Source organism: Pavona decussata, unplaced genomic scaffold (assembly GCF_977016875.1).
Source record: "Pavona decussata unplaced genomic scaffold, jaPavDecu1.1 SCAFFOLD_207, whole genome shotgun sequence".
In the NCBI taxonomy this organism is placed as follows: Eukaryota; Metazoa; Cnidaria; class Anthozoa; order Scleractinia; family Agariciidae; genus Pavona; species Pavona decussata.
Window position 1 is genome coordinate 135001 of NW_028145612.1, and position 15000 is coordinate 150000.

At 37.9% G+C, this 15000-nt stretch overlaps 1 protein-coding gene and 1 long non-coding RNA gene across 2 annotated transcripts in view; one reads left to right on the forward strand and one right to left on the reverse strand.

Moving 5' to 3' along the window:
* Nucleotides 1-15000, reverse strand: part of LOC146460707 (uncharacterized) — a 56306-nt gene that overhangs the window by 22982 nt on the left and 18324 nt on the right. The gene's annotated exons all lie outside the window — the stretch shown is intronic.
* The window catches only part of LOC146460708 (uncharacterized), an 18072-nt gene continuing 11684 nt past the window's right edge, over nucleotides 8613-15000 (forward strand). Inside the window, exon 1 of the mRNA XM_085087621.1 lies at nucleotides 8613-8687. The gene's annotated coding sequence lies outside the window, so the exon portion shown is untranslated. The remainder of the gene's footprint in view (nucleotides 8688-15000) is intronic.

Sequence of the window (15000 nt, forward strand, 5' to 3'; positions counted from 1 at the left end):
GATGTAACAAACGGAAATTTTCCGGATCAACAGCCAACAAACTTTCCGGTGGCATTTAATGTCCACAACAAATCTCCCCATGATGCTTTGTACCTGTATATGTCAAAAAACCACCATTCCAACACCTACAGCAGCTTTTCCGAAAGAACGAAAATCAGTCCCTGCTCATAAGCCAATCAGCATGCGACAAGTTATACACAGAAAAAAAAAGAACATCTTACTTTCATTGACATTATGCCATAGCCAAACTAGTCTCCGCTTAGTAATTAAATTACGTGTTTTGTAGACACAACGTAACGGAACGCAACAATGCAAAAGAACATTTTGACACAAAAATATTCATAGCAGTGCTCCGCGCGCCGAAGGCCCGGGCGCAGAGCCCCATTGATAAGAGATTTTGGTAAACCCATGTGTGCGAAAAAATTTTGGTTATGACGTCACTGTCCGACGTATGTCTGCCCCTCAATGTAAGCCATCGTGAAATATCACACTCAACCTGTGCGGCAACCCGCGTTTTTTCGGCGGGAAGTGGGATGGCTTACTTCTTTTAGAAAAACGATTTTGAAGAACACTTATTTCTTGTACGCGTTGAATATGTTGTCAAACTACATATCTCGAGAAAGCAGGCGACTAATAAGTAATATGTCAAAAACGAGGGCGAGTGCTTTATCACGGGTTCCAAATACTGAGAAACAGATGAAATCACGAGGCCGCAGGCCGAGTGCTTTCATCTGTTTCGAGGTATTTGGAACCCGTGATAAAGCACGAAGCCCGAGTTTTTGACATGTCTTCTCAAATGAAACAATAAGAAATTAATCTCATTAAAATGCAAATGTTTGATCTCAGATGAAAAACATGTTTCATCTCAGATGAAAACCTGGTGGTGTTTCATCTGGTGTTTCATTGGGGTATCAAGATTCATCCACCTGACCGAAATGGAGGTCATTTATTGGCTTTTGACTGCATGAATTATTAATGAGTTTGAGAAGCAAATTTGAAACCCGAGAGCGACGAAGAAACAGGCGAAATGTCAGTTAAAAACAAATGTGTGGTCGCATAGAAATTCAATTCAAATTTGCAGGCAACTGTCGGTAATTTTCCATATTTAACATACTTCAAATTATACACAAATACTTAAATCGTTGCTATACGTCAAATATTCGTGGATAAACTAATTTTGAACATTCACAGAGCTATTCACAGAGTTATGTTTTGTGTTGGACTTGTGTAATTCGTTTTAATATTTCGGACCACGACCAAACATTATTTTTTTTTTTGTATTCTCCTTTCGTTAATGTTTACTTATAGACAAGAATTATTTCTGTAGGAGAAATATTCACAGAGTTATGTGTTGTATTGAGCATTTCGTGTTGAACTTCTCTAATTCGTTCGCCATTCGCAAGCGCATAAGTTTTGTAAACACACTCTAATTTTAAGCGCTCGCTGACATATTTCGGACCACAAACAAACATTATCTTTCCTGTATTATCCGTTTCCTAGAGTTTACTAAGGGACTAGAATTATTTCTGTAAGAGAAATATTCCTAGAGTTTTTTATTCTCGACTTGTGTAATTCATTCGCAGCACATATTTGTAAACAGTACGCCCAAATTTTCATTCGCAGCGCACAAGTTTTGTAAACACGCTCTAATTTTAAATTAAAGCGCTAACTGAATGGGCCACAACCAAACATTATCTTTCCTGTATTCTCCGTTTGTTAACGTTTACTCAGAGACTAAAATTATTTCTGTAGGAGAAATATTCACCGAGTTATGAATTGTTTTTAACATTTTGTGCTAGACTTCTCTAATTCATTCGCAATTCACAGCGCATAAGTTTTGTAAACACGCTCTAATTTTTAAGCGCTCACTGAAATATTCCGGGCCACAACCTTAACCAAACGTAATTTTTCCTGTATTCTTTTCTTAAATTTAAGTTAGGGACTAGAATTATTCCTTTAGGAGAAATATTCTTAGAGTTTTTTACTCTCGACTTGTGTAATTCATTCGCAGCGCATATTTGTAAACAGTACGCCCTTATTTTTAAGTTAACGTTTAAGTATTTCGAGCCATAACCAAACATTTTTTCCTTTATTTCTTCTCTTGTAACGTTTATTATGAGACTATAAATATTTCTGTCCGAGGAATATTTATAGCGTAATAAATTTTGAAATAAAATTTTATTTTTATCCGAGTGTCCAAATTGCACGCGTGGAAAACATTACGTGGTAGCCAAATTTTCTTTATTGTACGCATTTAAAACCTTACACAAATGCATTAATAGTTTCCACAGGAGAAATATTTGAGAGAAAGCGTAATTTTTTCATCCACAAGTGTTTTATGCTCTCGAACGTCATCGGAATTCAGCAATGTGATCTCGCACGATTAACAAGAACAGCTTATGGTTCAAAACATTTTCCATTGAAGCGTAAAAAGTTTGCTTTATATGCACTTAAGATATATATATATATATAACTCAAGACAGGATGAAGAATTTGTAACGTTATTACGTTCAAACAGTAAGCAGAGTAGCATGTATATAAATGCTATTAAAAACGAATTGTGGAGCTCCGCTCTTAGCCTTGGCTAAATATATATGTTAGTCTTAAAATGGATTTGCCTGTGGCCGCTAAAAAGAGTTGGACGATTTGCAGAAACATTTTCCCCCTCTATCTGAGAAAGAAAATGATAAAAAATGATGATGATAACGATTACGATGATGATGATGATGATGATGATGATGATGATGATGATGATGATGATAACAACATTCCTTTTGGCATGTAGCTATTGTATTAAGTATTCGAACGTTTTACTCTGCTTCACTATAAATAATAATAATAAAAAGATGAGAAACTGAGATGAGAAATCTTTTCTATTTTCTGGATTCTCTGTTTTCGTGATCAGACTGTACGTCGATCTCAACTATGAACAGCTGTGTACTTATTGCACTCAGTTTTTAAAAGAGAAGTATCATGCGGGTTTTGATTTCTTTCGTTAAAAATTATGAAATAAGGCCTTCAATCAGCTGCCAAACAACTCTATTCTTGAAAGAAACAACTCGTGATTTGTTCTAGCGCATTTTGGAAACAAAAATGCTAGAACCTGAAAAACATTAGCCTAACATTTTTCAAGTTTCAATCTGCTGTCTGTCTCTGGCCAGAGGCACTAATCGACAGTTTGATTGTACTAGGGTGATAGTTTATAACAAACTTGACAATTATTTCGTTGTTTCTGCTGACAGACAAACATTTTTGGGTTTTGAAATGACAGCAAATTTGCGTGATACCTCCACTTTGAAGCCGAATTAGGGTTTTTGTTTTGTTTTATTCAGGGTCAAAATTTAGTCACGAATAAAACACAATAACGAATAGAGTGCTGCGCAAAACTATTCAACTGCGAGTTTCCACAGCCCTGTCTGAATTAAAAGTAACACTTCAAAGTGGCATTTCCTGTTTTTCACTTAAATAAAGCATGTCAAGTTTTACCTTTTGTTGATAGTTTTCGTCTGTAAAAGCTTCTTAGTTCTTTAACAACAACCTATCTATCAAATCAACATAAACTTGGTTTTTCGCCTCTGTTGAAGCGATTGTAATTAATTGAAAATAGGGTGCTTCGTTTTCGAGTTTTGGGGTGCTTACTTTTCGATACTACCGCACTAGGCCGCCATCTTGAACTAGCTGACCATGCGAGAGCTTTAAATCTAGCTGGCTTAGTGAAGACTCGCTTCGGTCGGATTTTTAGGGATTGGGCACTGAAAGTAATCCACAAGTCCACTTTGCCTGATTATTTCTGGACAATCACTCAGTACAATAAAAAATGTTATCTCGCTAGAGATCGAACGCACTTTGTTTAAAGTCCATAATTCCAGTTTACCTCCTTGTGTGGGTGCATTAGGCCAATTATTTTACTCTACAAGATCTGTGATCTTATATTTAGCTTTTTTATTAATATTCTTGCAGGTGGCGACGTTTAAGATTGATTCCCAGCTGAGAAAAAGTTAGATGAGAGCTATATGAAATCTGTGGAAATAAAAGTAAGCTTGATTGTTTTAATTTGATATTTATTTTAGTTATTATTCGAATAGGCCTTATCACGGTTTTCGACGCCATTTTGACGAGTAGGCAAACACGTCTGAAATAACAGTGTTTGTATCGAAATCCGATGTCAAATAATTTTCATAAAACATCACTTCTGAAAAACTCATGAATTGGAAACTTTTAGCACTAGTAAAAGGATTTTAAGAAAAAAATTTGGAGGGATGTAGCTGTGCCAGAAAGCGTCCAGTCGTGTTTTGAACTTTCCATACATTTGTCTGTACTTTTTTCCGGCGAACTATTTTTAGTTGCAGTTCACGGCTGGTTCGCTATACAGACAAATGTATGGAAAATTCAAAACACGACTGGACGCTTTCTAGCACAGCTACATCCCTCCAATTTTTTTCTTAAAATCCTTTTACTAGTGCTAAAAGTTTCCAATTCATGAATTGTTCAGAAGCGATGTTTTATGAAAGTTATTTCACAACGAATTTCCATACAATCACTGTTACTTCAGACGTGTTTGCCTACTCGTCAAAATGGCGTTGAAAACCGTGATAAGGCCTATTATGATCCGTTGACATGTTACCTGAAATGGTTTCAAATTTATTAAAGTGCCCCAATGATGCTAGGATTAATATGTTTAGCTGGAACACTTCAAAATGCAAGAATGCATGCATATATTCTAGTTTGATATTGGAGAATGGATCTAGAGAAGAGTAGAATAAATTACCTTGTTTGTAAGATACCTTCATTTAGTCTGCGCTTTGATTGACTGACGCATAGACTTATTGATTGATCGATTGTGGATTTGTTGGTTGACTGTCTGATTTATTGATAGACATTTTATTAAGTAAATCCAGCATTTGACTGGCTGAAAATTTTTCAAGGGTTTATTAACTCAGTTGATGTAGTAACTTGGCCACCGTGAAGTGATTCAATTTCAACCACTTTAATTTAACATCAGCTACAATAGGTGGCCTATTTAATTTTTGTGCCTACACCCCACCAATTCACCACCTCAGTTTATTAACTCGTGAATGCGCGCATGCACAATAAACAAGTTATAGCGATGGTGTAGTTTCACTTGGTTGGTCGGTTGGTCGGTTCAGTTGTTAACTTTCGGGCACGTGCAGTGAATGAGTTTTTAATTCAATTAGTGGAAAAACACGAGAAATTTTTTTTTACGGCGCATCAGGATATTCTGATTATTCTGCAGAGAATAATTTGACGATCATTAAGTGCAAGAATGGAGATTTTTTCGTTAAATCTGAGCAAAGTTATGAGTTTTTTCAGTTTTTCAGAAAGTCCGCGGTCGTAAACTCGATTAGTGGAAAAAGGACGAAATTTTTCCACTAAGTTGATGTAGTAACTTGGCCACCGTGAAGAGCTACAATAGGTGGCCTATTTAATTTTTGTGCCTACACCCCACCAATTCACCACCTCAGTTTATTAACTCGTGAATGCGCGCATGCGCAATGAACGAGTTATAGCGATGGTGCAGTTTCACTTAGTTGGTCGGTTGGGTGGTTTAGTTGGTTGGTTCAGTTGTTAACTTTCGGGCACATGCAGTGAATGAGTTTTTAATTCAATTAGTGGAAAAACACGAGAAATCTTTACGTTCACGGCGCATCAGGATATTCTGCAGAGAATAATTTGACGATCATCAAGTGCGAGAATGGAGATTTTTTCGTTAAATCTGAGCAAAGTTATGAGTTTTTTCAGTTTTTCAGAAAGTCCGCGGTCGTAAACTCGATTAGTGGAAAAAGGACGAAATTTTTCCACGACACATCAGAATTATTTTATTCAATCTGTAGAGAATAATTTGACAATCATTTAAGTGTAAGAATGGAGATTGTTTGCTGAACCTGAGCAAAGTTATAGGTTTTTTTCTTTTTTCCACAAAGTGCGTTGTCCTTTAAGAAGTAAAAAGTAATTTAATTTAAAAATTCAATTAGTGAAGTGTCGGCATGAACTTTGAATCAACTTAAGACGCATTTTAGAGCGTTTACGTGGCATGCGTAGATGTATGTTTAGCACTAGTGGCCTTATTTATTGTAGGCCTCACCAATTTTTTTTAACCTATCCTCCCTTCGTGATTGAACTAGCTGAATAGTTTTAGTTAGAAAGAATACGTGATATTGCGTTGCGCTACTTGAGATTTTGCCGCCAAAAAATATTTTCCTCCAGAAAATGTGTTCAGCTTAAAGAAGCACTCCTCGGATTAACTGAAAAGGTCACTGCTAATCATAACTTTTTGCATACATGAAAACTCGACATCGTTCATCATATTTTTGATTCTCATGCAAAACAATTATATCAAGTAAATTAGTTTGGTAAAAAAACTAAGTTTGGCTGTCGGTTTTCAAGCGAAAGCGGAAGGTGCCATGTCACGCATCAGTGACGTCTTAAACAAAATTATGCAAACTTTTGGTGAAATAAACACTTTTTGATCTTCTCAGCGTTAATAGAGGTTTCAAAGGGAAAAATATTTCATTTTCGCAATGAACAACTGGTAATTGATGGGAAAGCAAAAGGATGCGGTCGATAAATTTTCATAGGGGAGCTCCGAGCGCCTGAGGCGCATGCGCAGAGTCCCATTGATAAAAGATTTTGGTAAACCCATGTATGCGAAAAATTTTGGTTATGACGTCACTGTCCGACCGTCCGTCGTATGTGTGCCTCTCTATGTAAGCCACCGTGAAATGTCACACTCAACCTATGCGGCAACCGGCGTTTTTTCGGCGGGAAGTGGGATGGCTTACTTCTTTTAGAAAAACAAACGATTGTGAAGAACACTTACTTCTTGTACGCGTTGAATATGTTGTCAAACTACATATCTCGAAAAAGCAGGCGACTAATAAGCAAATTTGAAACCCGAGAGCGACGAACAGTAATTTTGTTTTTTCTTGCCTGTTCTTTACAGGTAGTTGTTGGCCCTCATCCGGTTTTCCGGTCGGAGTAGTTTCTTCCGGCGTTACTCCAGTTTTATGGCCTAGCGCTCGGACCGGTCACCCTTCAGGTTTTGTGCCTTAACCGGCCGACTTAAACGGGCTGACCCCTTTTTCAATTTCTTTTTTGGTTTAATTGTACAGTAGTTAATTCTTTTGTTTTGGATCATCGAAGCATAAATTTCTAGAACAAACAGAGAACCGGTCAAATTACCAAAATATCTAACTATAGTTACCATTGTCTTGACCAAGGACAAAGTATAGTTTAGGCGTAGATGTGACCTCAACCAGTAGTTGCCTTTTGGCTTTTCAGTTGCGTGTTTTCTCTAATTATTTATATCAATTGTAGTATTTAGTCCAATTGTTTTTCCCTTATTCCAAATTATTACTTTTTTCGCGTGTGCCTTTCGCTTGTCGTTCTTAGCTTAAGCAAATTTTTTTGTTTACTTTAACGTATATTTTTCTATTCAGCTTTTTACGTGTTCCTTCTCAATTGTTTTTGACTACTTTTTCATTCGTCACTGTGACAATAATCCAGTTATCGTAATGTGGGGAAATGTCACTCGCTTGGTTCGCTCAATCGTACTCTCACGGTTTGCTTAAGTTACTCTCCTTCAATTATAAAAAGTACAAGTTATTTCGAGTCGAAATAAAAAAAATAGCGTAAGGAACACTCGACCACATTTTTTTTGTATTTTTCGGTGCGTTGCTTGGCTTTTATTTCGTATGCATTGTATTCGCCTTTTCTCTTTCTCAAAAACGGTTTTTTGTTTTTCCGTCTTTCTTCCAAATTGATTTTGGGGCAATCATTTGCCCTGCTCCCTGCTAACATTTTTGTCATTTTTGCCGTTTTTTCGCGTATTTTTAGTTAAGCCTGTATGTTTGCCTTTTTCCCTTTGTTTTTCCCGTCCAAATTTTTTGGGGCTTTTTTGTTCGCCATTTTTTGCGTGTTTTTCTCCCATTTGCTTTTTTGGTTGTTGTTCCATAATTGTTTTCTCGCCCTTCTAATTGGGTTTCTTGGCGTCTTTTTTTAGCAGTAGTTTCTTCGCCTTTTTTCAAATTTGTTTTTCTTGTACCTTTTTACCATTTTGCATTTTTTCTATTACAATCAAATAGTTAATTTTGATAAATGGTGGTTCAAATGTGCAACAACATTACAATCTTTCATGACTGCTTTGTCGACCATTCATCGTAGAAAATTGTTTCATTCGTATTAGAGAGTTATCATGAAAATCTATTTTTTAGATCCAAATTGAATACGGGGTTCTAAGGGATAGTACCTGTTAAAAAAGGTTATAGGAGTTCCATTCTACTGCAATTGGCAGATTATCTTTCTCTGATTGAAATAATCAAAACCTTATAAATTTGTAACAATCCTGAAATTTTTATCAACATAGATTGCGAATACTTTTTTGTTCGGTATATGCACTTATTTGTTTACTACTTAATTAAGTTTTATTTTAATTGCTGCTGTTGCTTTGTAAACACCAAAGTTTATTTGTATTTAGTTTAATATAGTCATAGCTACCCACCTTGACTAGCTTTAGCTATCTGCAGATAGGTATATAACTAACTTCTAAGTCTCTGTTTTTAATAAAGTGTTGTTGTTTCTTTCCGTGGGTTTAGGCCTTTGGGAAGTCGTCTCTATTCCGTTTGGTAAGAAGACACAAGTTCTGGTGACCAGCAAGTCAGGATACCTTTGTAAGTATAACTCTGCGGTGTCTTTGTGGTAACCCTCCCAGGGACTACATGCTTGACGTCCTGTCATAACCTGGGGTAGCCACTTCTTTTTTACCGCGATTTTCTCTCTTTCTGGTCTGGTTTTCTTGCCTGTTCTTTACAGGTAGTTGTTGGCCCTCATCCGGTTTTCCGGTTGGAGTATTTTCTTCCGGCGTGACTCCAGTTTTCTGGCCTAGCGCTCGGACCGGTCACCCTTCAGGTTTCGTGCCTTAACCGGCCGACCTTAACGGCTTGACCATTTTTTCATTTTTTTTTTTTTTTGGTTTAATTGTACAGTAATTAATTCTTTTCTTTAAGATCATCGAAGCATAAATTTCTAGAACAAACAGAAAATTCGTCAAATTACCAAAATATCTAACTAAAGTAATCAGTGTCTTAACTGAAGACAAACTATAGTCAAGGCGTAGATGTGACTTCAACCAGTAGTTGCCTTTTGGCTTTTCAGTTGTAGTATTTTGTCCAATTTTTTCCCCTTATTCGGAATTATTACTTTTTTCCCGTACGCCTTTTCGCTTGCTTTGGCGTATAATTTTCTCTTCAGCTTCCTACCTATTCCTTTCAAATCATTTTTGACTCCTTTTTTACTCGTAAATGTGCGTATGCGGATGAAATGTAATGTGGGGAAATGTCACTCGCTCGATTCGCTCAATCGTACTCTCACGGTTCGCTTAGGTTTCTCTCCTTCAATTATAAACAGTACAAGTTAAATCAAGTTAGAAATTAAAAGAAATAGCCTAAAGAACACTCGACCGCATTTTTTTGTATTTCTCGGGGCGTTTTTTCTGCGCATTGCGTTCGCCCTTTCTCTTTCTCAGCGATTTTTTTTTTTTTGGAGTAAATTCTTCGCGTTTTTCCACATTTTCTTTTTATTGTACCTTTTTTACCATTTTGCATTTTCTTGTATGACAATCAAATAGTTAATTTTTAAAATGGTTGTTCAAATCTGCTTGTCAGTGTTAATAGTGTTGTAACCACTGTAAGCAGTGGCAGCACTGTCGTTAATAGTTATAATGATAATCCTAGTTCGAACGTAGTCACTATTGACAGTAGCAGTGGCAAAAAGACATAATAGTTTTGGAAATATCAATAGTGATAATACAAAGTGGAAATGTTAATAGTTATAATTGTAGTGCTAAGGCTCCCACTGTAAACAGTGGCAATAACAATAATATTCCCAAGGAATGCACTGTAAACAGTGGTAAAAATTATCTGCTGATGATACTAGTTCTGATACATCCACCGTTACTGGTGGTGATAAAAAGTCAAAAATGTTTAATATTAATGATTTGAAGGTTGAAGTGGAAGCCCCTGTTATTAAAATTGATAGTTTTGGGTCCGACAAGAACACCTATCCGGTTGCACCAGCCTCTCCATCTAGGGCAGGCTCCATCTCTTCGTCCAGTCTCGGCGTGTTTTTCTGGAAGGACCACCTGACTGTCCCCCAAAAGTTGGCGCGGTTCAGTGCGAACATGATTTCTGGCGTAAGGCCAAGAAGAGGCATATCTCTCTAAATTGTTCTCACTGAATTGTTCTCAATTTTCTTTCCCAAGGAAAGAACACAGTGTAAACTGTGTGACCAAATTGCTACAGCTTTTCCTCCTACTTGAAAAAAAGTTGCCACAGCAACCAACTCGCTTGAATAGCGGCCTGGAGCTTCTCCTCTTCCTGGTTCTTTTTCCTTTTAGCCTGTCCTTTAGACTGACCCCCACACGTTTATGCGGTTAAGTGCGAACGTGATTTCTGGGGTAAGGCCAAGAAGGGAACTTAATCTCTAAATTGTTTTCGCTGAAGAAGGATAATGATCCTGCAGATGATGGTACTAAGGCTGCTTGGAAGTTGACTGTTGTTTGACTCTGCTGGACGTTTTGTTTACCCGGAGTTCTCTTGGCACGATGTGCGTTTTTCCCTTGCTTGTGTGTATGCCCCTAGTCGTAACCCAGATAGAGATGCGTTTTTCAACTGGAAAAATTGGAAGCCCGGAAACTATAGCATGAAATGACGGAGGATTAAGAACAGAAGCAGCAGTTGTTAATGCTGGTGGAATGGAATTTCAGTGTTGTGATCAGGGATATTTGCTATCGTTTCACACTCCTCAGGCTGACCCTGCAGATACCAATATATTCCTATAGCATTTCATTATGGAAATTAGCCCATGGCCGTTTGGGCGTTGCTTGCTTGTTGTTGATGTAGCTAAAGAAAACGCGGGCATGCCGCCAAACCGGTTGAAGGTTAATCCTGTGTGGTAAAAAATTAGTTGAAAAGCGCGCACAATAAAATACCCTAACTCTAAATTACAGTGGAAGTGAGGTAAAAAAAATTGTTTGGGAAAACGTAAAAACAAAATCCCACTTGATTTTAACAACATTACCATCTTTCACGACTGCTTTGTGCACCATTCTTCGGAGATCTTGAACCCTAGACAGGGAAATGTCTTCCTGCAGTGGCAATGCAAACAATACCTCTAAGGCTTCCACTTTAACACGTAAAAATGTTACTAGTGATAATTGTAGTACTTAGGCTCCCACTGTAAACAGTGGCAACCACAATATCATGTCCGAGGAATCCCCTGTAAGCAGTGGTAAAAATGATCCGCTGATGATAGTGGTTCTTATGCATCCACCATCAGTGATGGTGATAAAAAAATAAGTTAAAAATGTTGATATTCCTAATGATTAGAAGGTTGAAATGGAAGCCCCTGTTGTTGAAATCTCCTCTCCAATGCTTCGTCTTTTCGCTCAGCCGTTTGGGGTTATGCGTTGCCTTCACTTTTTCTTGCAGCCCATCTATCTACTGCCCTCAACAGCTCTTTCTCTTTCCAAACGATTTTTTTGGAGTAAATTCTTCGCGTTTTTCCAAATTTTCTTTTTATTGTACCTTTTTTACCATTTTGCATTTTCTTGTATGACAATCAAATAGTTAATTTTTAAAATGGTAGTTCAAATGTGCTTGTCAGTGTTAATAGTGTTGTAACCACTGTAAGCAGTGGCAACACTGTCGTTAAAAGTTATAATGATAATGCTAGTTCGAACGTAGTCACTGTTGACAGTAGCAATGGCAAAAAGACATAATAGTATTAAAAATATCAATAGTGATAATACAAAGTGGAAATGTTAATAGTTATAATTGTAGTGCTAAGGCTCCCACTGTAAACAGTGGCAATAACAATAATATTCCCAAGGAATGCACTGTAAACAGTGGTAAAAATTATCTGCTGATGATACTAGTTCTGATACATCCACCGTTACTGGTGGTGATAAAAAGTCAAAAATGTTTAATATTAATGATTTGAAGGTTGAAGTGGAAGCCCCTGTTATTAAAATTGATAGTTTTGGGTCCGACAAGAACACCTATCCGGTTGCACCAGCCTCTCCATCTAAGGCAGGCTCCATCTCTTCGTCCAGTCTCGGCGTGTTTTTCTGGAAGGACCACCTGACTGTCCCCCAAAAGTTGGCGCGGTTCAGTGCGAACATGATTTCTGGCGTAAGGCCAAGAAGAGGCATATCTCTCTAAATTGTTCTCACTGAATTGTTCTCAATTTTCTTTCCCAAGGAAAGAACACAGTGTACACTGTGTGACCAAATTGCTACAGCTTTTCCTCCTACTTGAAAAAAAGTTGCCACAGCAACCAACTCGCTTGAATAGCGGCCTGGAGCTTCTCCTCTTCCTGGTTCTTTTTCCTTTTAGCCTGTCCTTTAGACTGCCCCCAACACGTTTATGCGGTTAAGTGGGAACGTGATTTCTGGGGTAAGGCCAAGAAGGGAACTTAATCTCTAAATTGTTTTCGCTGAAGAAGGATAATGATCCTGCAGATGATGGTGCTAAGGCTCCTTGAAAGTTGATCCTTCTTTGACTCTGCTGGACGTTTTGTTTACGCGGAGTTCTCTTGGCACGATGTGCGTTTTTCCCTTGCTTGTGTGTATGCCCCTAGTCGTAACCCAGATAGAGATACGTTTTTCAAATGGAAAAATTGGACACACGGAAACTTCAGAACGAAATGACGGAGGGTTAAAAACCGAGAAGAAGCAGTTGTTAATGCTGGTGGAATGGAATTTCAGTGTTGTGATCAGGGATATTTGCTATCGTTTCACACTCCTCAGGCTGACCCTGCAGATACCAATATATTCCTATAGCATTTCATTATGGAAATTAACTCATGGCGGTTTGGGAGTTGCTTGCCTGTTGTTGATGTAGGTAAAGAAAACGCGGGCAGGCCACCAACCCGGTTGAAGGTTAATCCCGTATGGTAAAAATTAGTTCAAAAGCACGCACAATAAAATACCTTAACTCTAAATTACAGTGGAAGTTAAGTAAAAAAAATAGCTGTTTGTGAAAACGTAAAAACAAAAACCCACTTGATTTAACAGCGTTACCATCTTTCACGACTGCTTTGTGCACCATTCTTCGGAGATCTTGAACCCTGGACAGGGAGATGTCTTCATGCAGTGGCAATGCAAACAATACCTCTAAGGCTTCCACTTTAACACGTAAAAATGTTACTAGTGATAATTGTAGTACTTACGCTCCCACTGTAAACAATGACAATAACAATATCATTTCCAAGGAATCCCCTGTAAGCAGTGGTAAAAATGATCCGCTGATGATAGTAGTTCTTATGCATCCACCATTAGTGGTGGTGATAAAATAAAAAGTTAAAAATGTTGATATTCCTAATGATTAGAAGGTTGAAATTGAAGCCCCTGTTGTTGAAATCTCCTTTCCAATGCTTCGTCTTTTCGCTCTGCCGTTTGGGGTTATGTGTTGCCTTTCACTTTTTCTTGCAGCCCATCTATCTACTGCCTTAAACAGCCCTTTCTATTTCTCAACGAATTTTTTTGGAGTAAATTCCTCGCATTTTTCCAAATTTATTTTTTTTTATTGTACCTTTTTTACCATTTTGCATTTTCTTGTATGACAATCAAATAGTTAATTTTTAAAATGGTAGTTCAAATGTGCTTGTCAGTGTTAATAGTGTTGTAACCACTGTAAGCAGTGGCAGCACTGTCATTAATAGTTATAATGATAATGCTAGTTCGAACGTAGTCACTGTTGACAGTAGCAATGGCAAAAAGACATAATAGTATTAAAAATATCAATAGTGATAATACGAAGTGGAAATGTTAATATTTATAATTGTAGTGCTAAGGCTCCCACTGTAAACAGTGGCAATAACAATAATATTCCCAAGGAATGCACTGTAAACAGTGGTAAACATTATCTGCTGATGATACTAGTTCTGATACATCCACCGTTACTGGTGGTCATAAAAAGTTAAAAATGTTTAATCTTAATGATTTGAAGGCTGAAGTGGAAGCCCCTGTTGTTGAAATTGATAGTTTTGGGTCCGACAAGAACACCTATCCGGTTGCACCAGCCTCTCAATCTAGGGCAGGCTCCATCTCTTCGTCCAGTCTCGGCGTGTTTTTCTGGAAGGACCACCTGACTGTCCCCCAAAAGTTGGCGCGGTTCAGTGCGAACATGATTTCTGGCGTAAGGCCAAGAAGAGGCATATCTCTCTAAATTGTTCTCACTGAATTGTTCTCAATTTTCTTTCCCAAGGAAAGAACACAGTGTACACTGTGAACAAATTACTACAGCTTTTCCTCCTACTTGAAAAAAAGTTGCCACAGCAACCAACTCGCTTTAATAGCGGCCTGGAGCTTCTCCTCTTCCTGGTTCTTTTTCCTTTTAGCCTGTCCTTTAGACTGACCGCAACACGTTTATGCGGTTAAGTGCGAACGTGATTTCTGGGGTATGGCCAAAAAGGGAACTTAATCTCTAAATTGTTTTCGCTGAAGAAGGATAATGATCCTGCAGATGATGGTACTAAGGCTCCTTGGAAGTTGATCCTTCTTTGACTCTGCTGAACGTTTTGTTTACGCGGCGTTCTCTTGGCACGATGTGCGTTTTTCCCTTGCTTGTGTGTATGCCCCTAGTCGTAACCCAGATAGAGATGCGTTTTTCAATTGGAAAAATTGGACACACGGAAACTGCAGAACGAAATGACGGAGGGTTAAGAACAGAAGCAGCAGTTGTTAATGCTGGTGGAATGGAATTTCAGTGTTGTGATCAGGGATATTTGCTATCGTTTCACACTCCTCAGGCTGACCCTGCAGATACCTATATATTCCTATAGCATTTCATTATGGAAATTAGCTCATGGCGGTTTGGGCGTTGCTTGCCTGTATTTGATGTAGGTAAAAAAGAAAAAGCGAGCAGGCCACCAAACCGGTTGAGGGTTAATTCTGTGTGGTAAAAATTAGTTGAAAAGCACGCA